Below are 13,792 nucleotides of genomic sequence, written 5' to 3'. Positions count from 1 at the left end.
TATATTTATAGAATATGACAGAAATGTAAGGTCATATTCACAATTATGTTTTCATTAGTTTATAACCACCTGAAAATAAGAATCATTCTGTTCTTGTTACATTATATGTACAGGGTTGCGTCATACAACTACACTACTAGATGGCGCTTGATTCAACACAGCACTCCTTCAAATGAACAGACGTGATGAACGTGAAAAACGTTTAAAAAAACTGCTTCCACGACCGCCACTGCACCTTCCATGTCAACTGAAAATAATGTCAGTGGGTGGATTTGTCACTCAGAACGACAAACAAATGATGCGTTAACATAATGACGGAGCAGTGACTGCATTAACTCCACTGGATTTATCAGGCAATTAGTATTATCTAATTAATCATGTAATAATGAGGTTACTCCTAGATAAGGATTTTACACAGATATGTCTAGTAGATAAAATATGATGAACTTTTGAAGAACTATTAGTAATTCATTCAGACAGTGCTTCTCCACAGGCTCTGTATGTCAGGGTGGGGGCTCCGCTTTAAAGTCAGGGAACAAATCTTTTGTTCACTGTAAACATCCCAGATTACATGAAATAGTGTCAAATGAATGCCCGTAGTCTTACTCTGCAGCAAATGTGTACTGATACGTATCCATGCTATTTTTAGGCAGGTATACAGTAAATCCCTCTGCCCTGAGGCGCCTACACGCACCGCTACACCTTTCTGTTAACATGAACACAATGTCAGGCTAAATGTAGGAAGTGAAAGGAAACTGCAAGTTACTTTATTTCAGGCTAATTAGCTCAGGTGATTTTGACATGGTACAGTATAAAGAACAGGGATGAAGGATTGATGGATGAATTCCATTTAGCTGCTTGAGTTTCATGCATTTTGGCTCAGAATTTTGTCACACGATGTTGTATTCATACCTGCGCCTGCGTTCGCAGTTTGTCTTTGATCCATAGGTTTCACAGATGGCATGTTCATACAAGGAAGAAATGGGAACTGAGGCTTGTTCTCTGGTTCGATGAAATAGTTTGAATCCAGCCTTCCCATTGGCTAATGTCCAGGAGTGTCATCAGGTCATACAAAGAATCTATAGAAATCAAACTGTGACCAGGACAGACCAGGAGCCTATCCGTCATATGTACTGTGTGTGTGTGTGGGTGTGCGTTGGTCTCTGGAGTTTTAGTAGACAGGATCAGATATAAATTAGTAATGATGAGCATGCAGCTGGTGTGACTCAGTTTGTCACTACAATGTTCATCTTCACAGTTCAGACGCATTTTAAATCTCTTCAGAACAACAGAGGACAGTCTCTGCTCTGTCCAAGCTTCACCTGGTGTTTCTTTGTATTATGATCCATCACAGTAAGACAGCTGTATATAAAGCAGACACTGTATAAAATAACCTCATCAGATATGATACAGCTTCATAATTCACATACAGCCTTTATTTAGGTCCACACTGATTGTTAATGAGGAGACATTGATCCAAACTGACTCCCATGATTTTATCTGATGCTGTCAGACTCCATATAACATTTTCTTAAAAGCAAATTTCCAGCTGACATTTTCGGTGCTGAGTGAAATGGATTGCTGAAGAAATTTGGTGCAGACAGACATATAGACAGACAGACAGACAGACAGACACATGAGATCCTTTGATTTTTCCTGTAATCTCTAGAAACAGATATCTGCATATGAATGCACAATCTGTAGGCGAGGGACCAAGATTCTGGCACCAAGTGTTCTGGTTTCTGTTTGTAGTCAGAGTACTATTGACCAGTCACATCTGAGCGGGCTTTAATTGCTACAGTCTGCATGGAGAGCAGAAGAAACACAACACATTGGCCAAAATGCAGTCTCGGAGCTAATGTCTGATGGTGATTTAACTTTTCATATGCAAATATGTGTATCTGCAAAATCTTCACTGATAATAATTTATTAGGATAAGCAGTAGCAATAGTAAGTGATTTTAGTGTTGCACGAGGGTCTAGCTGATCTTTTTCTGATGTCTAGAATACTCTGTAGTTTCAGCAGATTGCCGCATCAGGCTGTAATCGAGGCCACGGCAAAAATAAAACAAGATATCAGCATCGGTCAGGCCCCGTAGCTCTGCACTGTCACAGCCTCAGTCTCAGTGTAATAAGTCAACTGCTAATTACAGAACAAGTGAGCTTACAACCTGAGTGTGTTCCAGCTGCTTGTCAAACACCCCTCCAGCAGAAATCAATAGGTCATCATCTCTACATATTACTACATATCAGGAGGGAGGGCTCTGAGATTAAAGGCAGTATGCAACTTCAACTTTCAGCCTCATGCTCCACAGCAGACAGCTAATTACAGCAGTTAGTATAGACCAAAAAAAAAGAGCTAAAGGCAAAGTGAAAATTCTCTAGGTGGCCAGACACGTCCCAACAATACAGCAATAATTTGTTCAGCATGTTAGCTTAAAAGGTGATCATATGTCAGTGTTGTGTTCACAGCTTGTTTCTGTTGTCCCCAAAGATCAGTTATTGCAGGTTAAACAGCATTTTAAAGAGAAAATGATTACATGCATTTCAGTGGTACGCCTGCTAGATGCATAGTGTTCAACTTTGGTGCTATACTAATCGTAAACTAGCATTGGAGAGGAGAACTGAAGAGTCCAAAATGCTGTCATATTAGCTGTGTTGCATCATAAAAATACACTGTGTATGAATATGAACTGCTCCACAGCAAAGATTAAACACGTTCTGCGGTTTGTTATCAGTTACATTTACTGTAGCTGACGCTTTTATCCAAAGCGATTTACAGGGAGCAATTTGGGGTTCAGTATCTTTACACTTTGGCATGCAGACTGGAGGAGCAGGCTGATTAATGGACAACCCATAGCCATCCCAAATTCAATATTTATTGGCCAGGTACACACACAGAATCAAGTTCACTTTGCTTTCAGTCGTACATAGAGGAATATAAGCCACAGTTCCCATACCGGGAGTCCAACCCAGGCCGCCTGGGTGAAAACCAGGAATCCTAACTGCTAGACCATATGGGAACAGTTAGCATCAATTGAATTAACTGGTTGAATGTGGATAACAGGTGACTAACTTGGTGACCAAGCTTGATTGCTGTTGGGTGGATAGCATGCCTTGCGACAAGACTATTGTAGCTGTTGACAATAAAATAACACAGTTTAACACACACAAAAACTTACTACTTCAAATGTCCATTTGAGGGTGGCTACAAAACTCACCTGTTCAAATTATATTAAGGCGTGGGTGCATGGATCAGCAGGTGGGTGCTGGTACAGGTGGCTTGTTTGAGCAACCAGGCTTCATTCAGCCTGCCTCAGGTCCACTGATGATCCACCTCTTTGACTCTTTTTGGATTAGCTGGGAGGCAGCAGAGGCAGGACAGCCAAGATGGCGGCAGCCAGAGCCACCACACTGAGCTTCACGGTGACGCCAGCGGGTGACATCACTGAGACATCCATGTTTATATACAGTCTATGATCATGGCTCCATCAAACATGGTTTATTGACAAAATGATCAGTCCCCAGTTAAAACACATATAAGTTAATCATGGCTGATCACATTTAGATGAACAAAGCTGAATATCTGCAAAGCAGCCAGATGTTTACAGTGGTAGTGACATCATATGATATGGTTGCCAGAGGGAGAGCTGCACCAGTGTAGAGCTGACAGTGGATCTCAGAATACATCAACCATTGATCATTGTTCTCAAAGAGAAGCGATAGCAACAATCAACAGTCAGCGAACAATCAGGATGTCAATGGTTAAACTGGTTAAACTGGCTAAACTCCAAACCGTGTGTTGTGCGCGCCAACACACAGACACACTCTTTACTGAAACCCACTTAAAACCTCAGTCATAGTCAATGATTAAACAATTCCGTCTGAGAGTCAGAGCAGTGGTGGGGTGTGTGAGCTAATATTTGGATAGATATTGATTGTCATTTTTACAGGTCATTTCCTCTGAAGATGATTAATATGTCTGTTTCTCTTTCATCCTGCGGTCCACAGTCTGTTTTTAGCCTGCAGGCTGGCTCAGTCTCAGAGGACACAGGGTGTCTCTAAAAAAGTATCTTTTTATTATATTCTAATTTGTAATTCTTATAGAGATACAAGTCACAAAATGGTCATATGCAATGTATCTGCAAAATGCTCACTGACAACTTCCCTGCACACAGTTTTTTCTGTAACTTCCACTTGTGGCAACTGAATCGAAGTTTAATTTCTACTTAGGCAATCAGATAACTTTGTGGTCTTGGTTTGTGGTCTTGGTAAAATATTAATAATATTTATAAGACGAAGTCAACACTGACTCGGAGTGTATTAATAATATAAACTTAACCACATTGGACACGGACATGATCATGTCAAACCTCTTCATTTTGTATGCACACTGTCCACCATGATCGCCTTTTTATGAATTCTGTGCAGTGCATTAATGTTGCCCTCCCTGAACTTGATCGCTGATATCTGTGGAATTTACATGGGTCTGTCAGTCAACTGATTTGGTCACAAAATATCCTAACAAATCTTTTGATGGATTGCCATGACAGTTTGGTGCAGATAGTCAAAGTTCCCAGAGGATGAACTGCACTAATGACTTCTGACCTTGTGCCAAAAGAAGGTCAGATTGCTCTCTGGTAATGACTTTCACCTGAGTACACCAGCTGGTTGAAACTATAGAATAGGATTGCCATTAACAGCTTATAAGCTAACGGTAATTTGGTAATGTCATTGTACGCATATTAGCTTTGTGATATTAGCACTAGTACCACTCTTCCTGAGAAAAGCCGCACAGAGGTGAGTTTGGAATCATATTCATAACTTTGTTTTTATTAGTGTATAATCACCTGAAAATAAAAATTGTTGTGTTTTTGAGTGAGTCCACCATGTTGGATAACTTTTCTACTGTAGAGCACAATGGACAAGCTAAACACTGGCTCCCAGGCCTTTTGTGTTTTACAGTTGTGAGGCGAATGGACTGCAATCAGCAGCTACGTTGTTGAAATCGGTCCAAACATATGTAGCCATGAAACGTTGAAAACAAATATCCTTCTGCACTCAGGCTGAATTTGTGTGAATATGCTACAGAGAAGGTTTTTTTGAAGCTACTGTTTAAAATGATTCAACTTTTCATGTATTCCGGTCAAACACACATTGATTGTATCTTCTAATATGAATAGATTTCTTGTGGGATTCTGGGAAATGCCTGATGGAAATGTGAAAATGTGAATTACTTCATGTCTTCTGTGTATTCTGTTCCGTTGTATCTCTCCCACTCCTTCTGTCCATCAATCACATTTACTTCCATTTTCGCCTTCATCATCTCATAATCAAACATCCCAGATTACATTTTCTGAAATGAAGTCAGTGTCAGTCTGCCTCATGTGTCGCACTGTCCCTGTTTATTCCACAGTGGTACACTGTAAAAAAAATGAGTCATACAGAGTCGATGCTCAGATCTTAATGTGAGCTGCCATGGGTAGAGATGGTGGTTCACTAGAGACCTAGTAATCAATACTTCCATACTCAAATAGTACTCATTTGATTTGGTATAATTATTGGTGAGAGAAAGTATTTTTAGTTTTCTACACTATAAGTCATTTAGCTTTATTGAAATTACACATGGTTATTGTTTCCATCCAGTAAAGTATTAGATATGAATTTATCTTAGATGTACAGAAACCAGTGTTTTTCAGTAAGACTGACGAATCACAGAGAATGCATCGCAGAAAGCTGATGCTCAAAACAATCTTTCTCTGAGCTTTGCTGTGTTTCAGTTGCCTAATCTTAACAATACAATCATTATTAGTGTAACGGTATTCTATGGGACATGCTTGTTATTGCCTACCAATTCATTTGAACCCAAGCCAACAAGGTGTTAGTCCATGTCTAAACACTGGCTTTCCAAAAACAGCCATAGTTTTTTAGCAAACATTACTAAAACAGAAGTAATAGTCAGATCTATTTTCAGCGGTGGATTAATACACATTTGGTGCTTTAAGATGCTACTAGCATCAGTGAAATCAGAACAGAGAGTATTTCCTCAGTAGAGTAGAGCAAAGACGACTTCTGTTGATGGAAGACATATTTTCACTCTTCCCCCGACTGACTTTGGTAACAGTTTGACAACGTTTTTTTGGTTCATTGATCTGACAGATGGTTCATCCAATCACCTGCCAAGTATTTTTTTTGAAAGCGCTCTTTTCCAGACAGTTTCTAAGACTGAAGTTAGACTGTAGCAACTATGAAAAAACAAACAAGACTTTTTACTTCAGGAACTCTTGACACCTTAAGAAACAGTTTCATATTTCAGTGTAGTGAAGACAGTTTGGCTGCTCTCTGTCTGGCCTTTTAGCACCTTTAGTGGCTGTGATACTGTGATGAAAGCTGCTTCCCAGGACAGATGTAACAGAGGATGGACTGCTGTACTGCCTACACATCACTGACAGTCACTTCTGGTCTGACTAGATGGAGTGAAATGATTTGTGGGGCTTGTCATATTTTACAGTGTTCATCTCATGGGGTAAAATCATCCTAACAGATCAGATCAATGGTAGCTCATATAAGGACGGATCAATACTGTTTAGAGACAGACTGATCAGTAAAACTGGCGAGTTCTGTTGTCTGGGAGCCTCAAGTTTAATGAAGGAGACAGACAGAAACAGACAGAGGGAGGAAGAGGAGGGGGACAAAGGAAGGGGGAGTTTTATCTACAACTCTGTAACAACTTCTCCTGGAACGTCTCTCTCTTTATTTCATTTATGTTATATTGTTTCTAAGGGGACTAAGTACAATATTAAACATATGATATATGCAAACTTTGATGTCATATAATGTTATGTAGCATAATATCCTTGTGTAATTTGGCAGGTTACACTTTTAAAATGTAAAATGTCCATTTAAAAAAAATGTATGAAGAAAACCCAAACTGACTCATAACAAACAACATTATATAATATTGTATATTACAATTAAGCATTATGTACTTAATTAAGTACAAAAAGGCAAAACGTAATAATACAGCAAATTCTTTTACACCTTAAAAATATTCAATATTGGTTTAAAAAGGATGTTGTTTTATGAGAAAAGAAGATGAGAGTTCCATAAGTTAGGACCCCTGTATCTCATTAAAACTTCTGAACTTAAAACTACTGCTTCTTGTCACAACTCCTGGTCGGTGCAATTACTGCGTTCTCCAATTTATTTCTTTAAAATAGAAAAGACAGAAAGAAAAAAGTTTAAAGAAAATAAAAGAAATACATAAAACAGTCCAAAACACCTCCACCTCCACCCCACCCATACCAAGCTGCCCTACCATACCCACTAGACCCGAACAATAGTACAAAGAATCCATGGCACTAAGGATTCATACTCGGAGTACGGTAAAAATAAGACATTACTGAGCGGGTCCTCAAACGTATGTTATGTACTATATTTTGACATTTTTACTCTTTGCTTGTATAATATATTCTGGCTCTGTCTGATGCTTTCAGATTAGAAGTTTAATATTAGTGCTATCAGAAGTTGTGACATTTTTCCATCTTTATGATTAATTTGGACCTTTTTTCTGGAAGTTAAAGCTGGTACAACACTTTATTTCTCTCCATTTAAAGGTTAAGAGCTCAATATTATACATTATTTATATGTAGTATATCTCAGAATATGGCAAAAATATGAACACTATGTTTTCAATATGTATAATCACTTGAAAAAAGGAATTGTTATGTTTTTGTTCCTTTACACTGAGCTTCATATATCTGAGGATGTTGCAGGTGCTCTTCAACGGAGTCATGTCATGCCCAGAACAGACAAACTAAACACTGAAAACTGGCTCTAGATAAGACATTTAATGCTTTTTGCTGTTTCAAGGCCACCATAGCTTCACCTTCATGCTAGGAAGAGGGTGAAGCGAAGGGGCTGCAATCATCACCTACGACGCAAGATGCCACTAAACCCTTCACACTGGAACTTTAATGTCTATTACACTACTTCTACTTCTACTTCTACTGCCACTATAGCCTGCTGATGATGTTATGTTGTTGTTTGTATTACTGTCTGAGCTCTTCCTGATTATTATTAATGCGTATTACTGTAATGACCCTGATTGATTAAACATAAACTGAATTTGTTTGTGGTGTTCAGCTCGATGACAGCAGTAAAATTTTAAAGACATACAGATTCATCTGAGACCCCAGACTCCACAGCCCCTTCATTTCTTCTTCTTCACTGCTCAGCTGCTTCCTCTTCTTCTTTGGTGCACGCACACGCTATTTCTGTTTCTCTCCCTGTTACTTTCCCAAATTCCTCTGTAATGAATGAGTTTTCCCCTGTGTGTGTGTGTGTGTGTGTGTGTGTGTGTGTGTGTGTGTGTGTGTGTGTGTGTGTGTGTGTGCGTGTGCGTGTGTGTGTGATTGATGCTAGACAGCTCTGGTCACGCACCTGCTGAAATTGATTGGCCGGAGCGACTCCTGCAATCAGTGAGCAGTGACCACCACCATATCCTCCCCCTTCCTTTCTTCCTCTTTCACCTCCTTCTTCCTCTTCCTCCCTATCATCATCTAGCCCTCTTCCCTCCTCTCCTTCCTCCCTTCTCTCCCCTCCTTCTCAGTCACTCCATGTCCTCCCCCCTAGGCACCTCCTTCATTTTACCCCCTCCTTCACTTCTCCACACCTCACTGGTCAGCTGGGTTGCTTGGCAACAGCTGCTCTCTGTCTCTGTCTCTCTCTCTCTCTCTCTCTCTCTCTCTCTCTCTCTCCCTCACTCTCACCCAGGTATTGTGGATGTGTGTGAGGGGAAAGAGGAGAAAAAAGGAAAAAGATGAATGATGGAGGGACAGAAGAGAGAGAGGAGATTGGAGGAGGAGACGAGGGGAGGGCTGGATGAGGAGAGAAGTGAGAGAGATAAAATGATAGAGAGAGGGAGGATTGGAGAGAGAGAGAAATGGGATAGAGTGAGATATGATGTGAGAAGAAAGAGAGAAAATGTGGGAAGGCTGGCAGGGAGGGAGTGGATGGACTGGATGGAGGGATGAATGAGGGAGGAGCAGAGTGTATGTATCTTTTCTCTGGTCTGAAATAGAAAGAAATTGACCTTTCAGCCTCTGGACATGTGAGCCGCTGGTCTCAGACCAGAGCGCTGAGGAGTCAGAGTTCAGCCAATGGACTCAGACCAGAGCCTTGTAGAGTCAGAGTTCAGCCTCTGGAGCCGGGCTGTGCCGATCCGAGGAGCGCCTGTGATCAAATTGCTGCTCTCCTGAAGAGATGATGTGCGTCTCTGTCGGGATTTTATGCTCAAAGTTCAATCAGTTTCATCCGTTTCAGCTCTTTACCTCGTTTGTTGGTGCCATGAGATCTCAGCCGCCCACTGAAAGCATCCCACGATGACTGGCACTCTAGATTTGACTCAAATTCGGCCTATTTGCTTTTCCTTGAGCTTTCAGTCACATCCTGTGGCCTTCATCAGCGGATGTCAAATGTGGAAATACATAAAAAACACCTGTCTTCTGCTCACATCAAAGCAGATCTGTGTTAGTTTGAATCAAATATCACTTCAGGGAGTTTTAGTGTACAGGGTACTGTATGGTGTTTAGCAGTGATTTAAATGGAATGGTTAATCTAATAGGAACTTCATTTAACCACATCTCACAGATGGCATCAGTGAATTTAGTTTGTTTGTTTTCTAGTTTAACATTTTTATTTCATATTTAAACTTAATTAAAGAAACATAATTTACAAGAAGCAACGTCACCACATCATCTAACCCTCTTTTCACCATCGACCATGAAGGTAAAACTATGCTGAACAAAATACAAAATGCTTCATCGAGAGCCAGTCTAGAGTTTGTCTATGGTGGACTGTGGAAGAGGACACTGCATCTGTAAAAAGGTAAAAACAAACATTCAGGTGATTATAAATAATAAAAACATAGTTTCTGCCATGTTCTGTAAATACAGCCCCCAAAATCTGAAACACTGGACCTTTAAGTGATCGCTTAACTGGTCGAGCGTATGCATGAAAACCTGAGTCCTTACTACAGTGACCTGAGTTTGACTCCTCATCTATCTTAAGCTGTCGTAACAAATAAAGAAATACCTGAAAAATTTAGAACCCTGGCTTCAAACTAGGAAACAAGTCTAACCTTGTCTAAATAAAAGATGTGTAATAATGCAGGTAGAAATATTTAGAATAAGGGAAACAATAATAATAATAATAATAATAATAATAATAATAATAATAATAATAATAATAATAATAATAATAATAATAATAATAATAATAATAATGATGATAAATAAATAATAATGATAAATAAATAATAATGAATAATACATAATACATAATAATAATACATAATATAAAAAAGAATTCGATCTGGGGGTTTTAACAGAGGTTCAGACAAGTCAGATGAACTCCCGTTTTTTCTCAGAGGCCAGAACCAGAGGCCCCTGAGGTTAGCTCAACAAGAATAAAAAAGACAAACAAACAAGTTGACCTGCAGGTTCTTTAAGTCACAACCTGATCCAACTCAGTCTGTGTATGGCTCTGGCTCTGGGCAGTTTGGCCTATTTGGCTTGAGCACAGTCACTGCTGCTCAAATACACACACATGCACACACATGCACACACACACACGCGCACACACACACACACACACGGACACACACACACAAATACAGAGGGCCCATTGCTGTCCAGTGTCTGAACTATGAGTGATGTACAGTCTGTCTGCTGTCCTCCATCGATACAGTGCACATAACAAAGCACTGCAGCCTACTCCATTTACACACAAACACACACACACACACAACACACACACACACACACACACACACACACACACACACACACACACACAGCTCATCTATGGAGAGGAACAGGTTCAATCTCGAGGTTGTGGTGATGAATTATGAAATGTGGAAACTGGATTCTTCAATGTGACCTTGGCCGTTCAGCAGAGGCTTCATTTACACCCGCTGTCTGCTCTTTACCTGCTGAGCTCACCTGATGTCCACAGTCCAACACAAATACTGCCAATGACTAAAAACAGGACTGAAAATTAATGTATCAATCACACCTGATATCAAAGTAGAACTGAATTAATCTTTTAATCAGAGCTAATAGGGCAAATTCTATTTTATTTAGAAAGCGCTAAATCATATGAGAAGTTATCTCATGACAATTTCCATATAGAGCCATTTACTAAGTGTTTGTTGAACATGTGTACACTGTGGTGCAGTGAGTAGTCCAATTTGAAATGACATGTGTATGTATGTGACTTTCACACATGTACACATTCAGATGTAAAATGTGTTCAACATGTAAAATTCATACAAGCTTTTTGTCAGGGCTGCTCACAAGCAGCTTACCCACATCATGTTATGACTGTTTCTGTGTGTGTGTGTGTGTGTGTGTGTGTGTGTAGTACACAGCGTGCAGTAATTTCACGCTCCTCTAGCCCAGGCAGAGCTGCAGCCTGGGATCGTCCACCCTCCTCTCTGCTCTAATGACTATTGATTATTAATTGACTCTTTCATGAGACGTGAGCTCCTCTGATTGGTTTCATATCACAGAGTTCACATGAAAATCTGATCAACCTGATTCATTCTGGTTTTATTGAAGTGCTCTGTGGATTGCTGCGGCTGAGCGAGAACAAAGAAAACTACACTCCTCATCCTTTCACAGTAAAAGTTTATGGGTTGTTTTTATGATTCTGGTCTTGTTCATATTATGACAATAATTCTTAGTTATACTGTTATTATACTGTCAGGTGTGTTACAGGTATTAACCTGTGATCTGTATCTGGACAGGTTATCTAGATTGTGACATCAGATTCATTTACACCTGGTATTAAAATGTATTCTTGTTATCTTGATTGTGTCCACATTGTGATCAGATCTAAATTTGCAAATTAGGTAGCTGGTGGACTTCTGGTGGATTTTTCAACTGACTGGGTGGATTTTATTGGACCTTTATGCCTCCATTTAGAGAGTGAAGATCGACAGGGAACTGCAGAGAGAAAGAGAGGGAATGACGTGTTGGTGTCGAACATGGGCTGTGTTAAGGACTCAGCATGAGTGTATGGGACACACACTTCACCAGGTGAGCTACCAGCGTGCCCTCTATCAGTATTTTTCAGGTAAGACTGTGGTCATCCTGTATGGAATACATTCACACCTGCTGAGATCTGATCACCTCCAAATGTGATCTGGCCTATCCAGTATCATTCTAATCCCAGTGTGTTCTGCATGTGTTTACAGCTTCGTTAACATGTGTTTATTTAGATAGAATATCCAAATACTGACCACGTGTTCTCGATGCTTTAACAAGGGTTTGAATGAATGAATGAATGAATGAAGGAATGAATGATAAATCCATGTTGGATTCATGTTCCATGAATGTTTTCACAGTGCTGACTGTGGAGCTGTCCAAGGTACTGAATCCCACCGAGAGATCAATGGCCTTGACTGATCAAATCCATCATCTGCCTCATCTGTTAACCTCACTACAGCGCTCCAAGTACTCAAAACCTTCACTGAAGTAAAAGTACCAATACAACAACGTAAAAATACTTAATTAAAATCACACTATTATCTGTAACGTACTTAATTTGTCAAAAGTAAAAATGGTCGGTCATTGTGACGGATAAATCTTTATATATCCAAGCATCGTCATTATGTAGGATGATGACAATGTTTTTATTGGTCATGTGATGTATAATTGTGTTTTTAGTAATAACGTTCATTTGTGGTATCACTGAGGTGTTTCTATAGAAGGGAAATGGGGACCAACATAGCATATATTTTTTTTCATTTTCTAACAGTTATTGTGGTCAAATTATCAGAATATTATTGATATATTAGGGAAAATTTGATTGATTGTTGATCCTAGTTGATTATTTTCCTAGAAAAATATTTGGCTGAATGGGAGGGGCTATGACTATAAAAGGGCTCTTACTGAAGTGTGATGTGTTTGGTTGGAGAGGTAACATCTATTGAGCTTGTCAATAGATTGAGTTATTGAAGAACTCATTTTGTTTGTTTTTAAACTTGTATAGTATTTTGTTTCATTCACTTGATTCATGATTATTTTTCCAACTCAGCCTGGATCTTTTGCAAATATCACCTTAAATGAGGTTGAAATAGAACCCTGTGACATGTGGTTAAATAGCATTTTACAACTGTTGTTTGTAATATTTCTCCACTCTTTGCTTGTTGTGAAATATAATATATATATATATGTGTAGAGAGGGAGAGATTTGACTTCTTTGGGCCTCAAACTTTAAATGAAACAGAGAAATTCTGAGAGGAAATCACTCAAGAACTCAAAGACATCTGAAACCAGTGACGCAGGGTCCTGAGTAGACTTTTTTTTTTTGTATTATTTTTTATCATTCAATTATAAAAATTATTCCAGATGTCGTACATTTTAAAATCTGAAATATAGTGGGGCAGATGTAGCATAACATCAAAATACTCAAGTAAACTATAGCTCAAATTACTCTGATATAGTACTAATGTAAATGAAGTTAGTGACTTTCCACCACTGCTATAGTACATCCTGTTTGTTTCAGTCCTGTAGACACCATGCAGACAGTGGTCACTCATGTCTCTCATGCTTAAAGAAACAGCTCTTGGTCAGGGCATTGTCCCCGCAGCTGGCTCAGAAGTACTGCACACTCTCAGCTGGTTTTACTGGATGAATATTGATGACAAACTGATCCTCCACATACCTCCAGATGAGAAAAAAAAACAGGGAATCATCTTTCTGTAACTGGAGCAGCAGTAAAGCTCT

At 39.4% G+C, this 13,792-nt stretch overlaps 1 non-coding gene across 1 annotated transcript; it reads right to left on the bottom strand.

The window, feature by feature from the left end:
* Window positions 1–2,950: 2,950 nt before the first annotated feature.
* Window positions 2,951–3,022, bottom strand: trnae-uuc (transfer RNA glutamic acid (anticodon UUC)). The gene has a single exon. It is a non-coding gene; the product is annotated as a tRNA-Glu (tRNA).
* Between the last annotated feature and the right edge of the window lie 10,770 nt (window positions 3,023–13,792).

The sequence above is a fragment of the Larimichthys crocea genome, unplaced genomic scaffold, assembly GCF_000972845.2.
Source record: "Larimichthys crocea isolate SSNF unplaced genomic scaffold, L_crocea_2.0 scaffold82, whole genome shotgun sequence".
In the NCBI taxonomy this organism is placed as follows: Eukaryota; Metazoa; Chordata; class Actinopteri; family Sciaenidae; genus Larimichthys; species Larimichthys crocea.
The sequence above is the reverse complement of the archived record's forward strand: the minus strand, read 5'-3'. Positions and strand labels throughout refer to the sequence as shown.